The 5,073-nt window shown below is 39.6% G+C and overlaps 2 non-coding genes across 2 annotated transcripts; one reads left to right on the top strand and one right to left on the bottom strand.

The window, feature by feature from the left end:
- Positions 1 to 1,153: 1,153 nt before the first annotated feature.
- On the bottom strand, positions 1,154 to 1,313 carry LOC126012714 (U1 spliceosomal RNA). The gene has a single exon (XR_007497130.1). It is a non-coding gene; the product is annotated as a U1 spliceosomal RNA (small nuclear RNA).
- Positions 1,314 to 4,349: 3,036 nt separating this feature from the next.
- On the top strand, positions 4,350 to 4,453 carry LOC126013162 (U6 spliceosomal RNA). Its single transcript, XR_007497490.1, has one exon. It is a non-coding gene; the product is annotated as a U6 spliceosomal RNA (small nuclear RNA).
- Positions 4,454 to 5,073: the final 620 nt, after the last annotated feature.

The raw sequence follows: 5,073 nt of genomic DNA, 5'->3' as shown, positions 1-5,073 counted from the left end.
TACTCAAAGTCCTTTAGAGATGTCCCAAAAGCATAACATTTTTTTTTCTGTTACAAACTGCAAGGGCATATTAAAGACAAAGAGGATTAAAAGTTGTTTTATAGGGGGCAGAGCGATAGCACAGTGGTAGGGTGTTTGCCTTGCACACGGCTGACCCAGGATGGACCTGGATTCTATTCCCAGCATCCGATATGGTCCCCCTCACTAGGAGTGATTTCTGAGTGCATAGCCGGGAGTAAGCCCTGAGTGTCACCGGGTGTGGCCCAAAAACCGGAAAAAAAAAGTTGTTTTAAAGCAGGGGTCTCAAACTCAATTTACCTGGGGGCCATAGGAGGCAAAGTCGGGGTGAGGCAGGGCCGCATAAGGGATTTCGCTTACCGAATATTCACAATAAAAATCCACATTAGAAAGAAAAAATATCGCATTAAACATTTGCATACCCCAAACGGAACTACTCGGGGTATGCGAATGTTTAATGCGATTTTTTTCTTACTAATGTGATTTTTATTGCGATTATTCGGTAAGCGAATAATCGCGAATACTGCGATATTTGAAGGCCGGCCACGGGCCACAAAATGTTGTACGGAGGGCCGCAAATGGCCCGCGGGCCACGAGTTTGAGACCCCTGTTTTAAAGTGCCTTTTGGTGCTGAGTTTTCCAGGTAAAGGGAAATTTAATCAAGGCTAAATATGCCTGTAAAAGTCCTTATGTTAGGAAGTAAAAAGTTCAACTATATACACACTTAATATAGTAGAAGGGAAATTCGTATTTAGGCCAAATAAATGTTTTTTTTTTTTTTTACTAAGCATGAAGACTATACTTCCACTAACAGAAACCTTGGTCAGCCATGCGCACTGAGGAAAGACTTCTCAGTGGGCCTACTGACAAGATTCCTATCACCTTCACTATTAGAAATCTTGGTCAGTCATCAGCATTGAGGAGAGTAGTTGGTCTTCTGATGAGATTCCTATTGAATAGTGGGAGGTTCATATTAGTAAGCATGAGGAATATCGCCTTTTGCTATCAAAAATCTTGGTCTGCCATCCACACTGAGGGGAGGCTTCTCAGTGGGCCTAGTGGGAAGATTAGATAGTGGGAGGTGACAGTGGGTGATATGTTCTTTTTTAAAAAATTTTATTAATTTTAATTTTTTTAAATTTTTTAAAAATTTCCCCCACTATCACAAATTATGCGGTTGAGTTTCCCACATTTGGGGAAATCACAGGGGTCAGCACACCTGGAATGCAAAGGGTGAGCCTCGCCCTGAGGAAACCACCTTCGTGATCATGGTATCTCTCCTGCCAGGTAAGTATGGGTGATGTGTTCTGACTCCCTGGCAAGTGCTGATTGAATGACTCTTCCCAGTGAATGCTCATTGAATAGCTCTTCCCAGGTCCATGCACCACAGAAATTGTGAATTGCTACACAGGTCTGGGCTTCTCCCTTGTGGAGAAATATACAGACTTTTAGTAAAAGAGAAATTAAGTTTTATTAAAAGAGATTAAAATTTAGTAGGATAGGTGGTAAACAAAAATATCAAGAGGGTCATGTCTGCTTGCTTTTTGCCCTTCCAGCTGAGATTAAAATTAATCTCTAGGCCAACATCTCAGGGACCTTATTGGATCTGGAGATAGATTCCCTTCTACCTGCATCTTCCTGCCTCTATACTGATCTCTACCATATTAACACATGACACAGCATGGCATTCACTAATGCCCTCTACTAGATTAAGAAAGGCATGTTTCGGGGCCGGCGAGGTAGCATGGAGGTAAGGCGTTTGCCTTCCATGCAGAAGGACGGTGGTTTGAATCCCAGCATCCCATATGGTCCCCCGAGCCTGACAGGAGTGATTTCTGAGCATAGAGCCAGGAGTAACCCCTGAGTGCTGTCGGGTGTGACCCAAAAACAAAAACAAAAAAAAACAAAAAAAAAAAAAAAGAAAGGCATGTTTCCTCCTATATTGCTAAAATACCCTATATGTTTTCAGTAATGAATTGATGGTTAATTTTTATTGAATGTTTAAGACTAAGCAGGCATTTTTCTTTTTCTTTTTAATTATCCATAGATATTTATGTTTTGTTTTGCTTTGCTTTGGTCACACTCAGCTATGCCCAGGGCTTACTCCTAATCCTGATGGGCTTGGGAGACTCTATGGGGTGCTGGAGTTTGAACCTCGGTTGGCTGCATGCAAGGCATAAGCCCTATCTATTGTACTATCACTAGCCCAATCCATAGAGATGTTTTATTAAAATGCTTGTTAAAGCAGATATTTAAGCAGTATTTATAATACTTCTAACATAAATCTAACATGCCCTTTCTTAGAATAAAACACAATTTTATACCTTTATAGTTTTTGTCAGATTTTCCCCTTAAAATTTTCTTCTGTTCACTCTTACTAAATTTTACATTTGCAATTATTTATCTATTTCATGTAAATATTTTTTTTTTGGTGGTGGTGGTACTTTTTATCTTTAAATGGGTGATGGTGGTCATTGTCGTGTGGTGGTGTTTCATGTAAATTTTAAAAATCATTAGAACAGAATTACTCACATTATTATTTTTTGTCTGTTACTCCTGGCTCTGCACTCAGAAATCGCTCCTGGCAGGCTCAGGGGATCATATGGGATGCCAGGAATTACCTGAATTCATCCCAGGTCAGTCATGTGCAAGGCAAACACACTACTGCTGTGCTATCGCTCCGGCCCCTCACATTATTATTTTTAATGTATATGCCTATAAAAACAAGGTTTTGAAAACATTTACTTCAACTTATTATTGAGTTACAATTTTGTTGAATCTTTTTTTTTTTTTTTATTTTGGGTCACACTCTGCTCAGGCGTTACTTCTGGTTCTGTGCTCAGAAATCGCTCCTGGCAGGCCCGAGGGTCCATATGGGATGCCGGGATTCGACCCACCAACCTTCTGCATGCAAGGCAAACAAACGCCTTACCTCCATGCTATCTCTCTAGCCCCAGTTTTGTTGAATCTTTAGCTCTATCCATTTATATATGTTAGGTGTCACCATGTCCACAATTAAAAAAATTTTTTTTTCCAATATGTGGGATAAAAAAAGAAACATAGTGGGGCTGGAGAGATAGTAATCAGGTAGGGCATTTGGCTAGTAGGTAACTGATCTGGGTTCAATTCTCAACATCGTATATGGTCCTTGAGTACAAGACAGGAGAGTAGGGGCTGGAGAGATAGCACAGTGCTGTTTGCCTTGCAAGCAGCTGATCCAGGACCTAATGTGGTTGGTTCAAATCCCGGCATCCCATATGGTCCCCTGTGCCTGCCAGGAGCTATTTCTGAGCAGATAGCCAGGAGTAACCCCTGAGCACCGCTGGGTGTGGCCCCAAAACCAAAAACCAAAAAAAAAAAAAAAAAAAAAAAAAAGACAGGAGAGTAATTCCCAAGCACTGCCAGGTATAGCCCAAAACCATATTTTTTTTTGGAGGGGGGTTAATTTAAATTTTATTTTTGGCAATTTTTTGGTTGCATGCAATATATACAAATAAATGCCTTACCCTCTGTGTTATTACTCTAGCCCTCCCCCATAAAACAGTTTTGGAGCAATAGTACAATAGGTCAAGTATATACCTTGCACATGGCTGACCAGTGTTTGATCTCTGGTACCCCATATAGTACCTGAGCCCACCAGGAATAATTCCCTTGTTTCACTTTTGGCAACACCTGCCAAAGCTCAGAGCTTACTCCAGGCCCTGCATTTAGGAATCACTCCTGGCAGTTCTCAGGGTACTATATGGGATATTGGAGATCAAATTTGTATTGGCCTTATGCAAGCCAAATGCCTCCGCCACTGTACTACCTCTTTGGACCCAACCTGGAGTGATTTCTGAGTGCGAAACCAGGAGGAGGAGGAGTCTCTGAGAATTGCTGGGTGAATTCTCCCCTCCTGTTCCCCTCCAAAAGAAAGAAATATAGTAAGAGGACAACAGATGGTGAGTCACTAGAACTGAAGATTTTGCTTTAGAACTGAGCTTACAGGGAATGGAGTTGGGAAGCTATTTGCAACAGTGGTAGAGGGAGGTGGGTGTCATGTTGGAATGGTGTATGGCAAAAAGTATAATTAACAGTCTTGTAAATCTCAGTACCTCAATAAGAATGTTTAAAGTAAACTCACAAAAAATATTGGTTGAGAGACAGAGAAAAAGAATAAAATAGGCAAGTTCAGATGTAGTACAGGAAAGAAGTCTTATATGAAGCTGCAGTGGCTTGGACCCTGGCTCATTACCTGGTACTATTGGTAGTTCCTGAACCCCACCAGGGATCCCTCTTGAACACACAGCCAGGAAACCCCAAACCAAATAAAACATAAAAGGAAAACACAAGTGCTCACTTCGGCAGCACATATACTAAAATTGGAATGATACAGAGATTAGCATGCCCCCTGAGGAAGGATGACACGCAAATTCATGAAGTGTTCCATATTTTTAGTGCCCCCCACAAAAAAGGAAAACACAAATCTAGAGGTGAAAATTAGCAAGCTATATCCTGAATTTAGGACTAAACAGGAATTGTGTTGTATAACATTTTACTGAGCAGACTATGAAATTTTAAGAGTATACTGTAAATATCACAGTGATTCTTGGTTTTGCTAGTTGAGATGACTTTAGTTAATAAGTAATACAAAATCTAAATTCAATAAGGAAGAAAATCTAAATTCAATAACTCATATACTAAGAATTTCAAGGATCAATTCACTTAAGATGAAGTTTTTTTTTTTCACATTTGACTATGCCTAACCTTGTTCTCTAACCAGAAAAAAAAAATGTTTAACATTTTATCCAAAAACTTTTTTTTTGTTTTTTTTTTCTGTTTTTTTTTCTTTATTTTTTATTTATCCAAAAACTTTTATCAACAGAAAAAATTTTCTTTGTGGCACCAAGGAAAGTTAATACATTTCTTAGATTCTTAAACTGATTAGAAGTTTGCCCAAACCAAATACTTTGATCCAAAGTGTTCTACCCACTCAGCTCTCACCTTTCAATTTCAGCTAATCTCTCTTTAATCCCATGTCCATGAAAATAAAGGATGGCTACTTGTTCTGTATTC

The sequence above is a fragment of the Suncus etruscus genome, chromosome 6, assembly GCF_024139225.1.
Source record: "Suncus etruscus isolate mSunEtr1 chromosome 6, mSunEtr1.pri.cur, whole genome shotgun sequence".
In the NCBI taxonomy this organism is placed as follows: Eukaryota; Metazoa; Chordata; class Mammalia; order Eulipotyphla; family Soricidae; genus Suncus; species Suncus etruscus.
The sequence above is the reverse complement of the archived record's forward strand: the minus strand, read 5'-3'. Positions and strand labels throughout refer to the sequence as shown.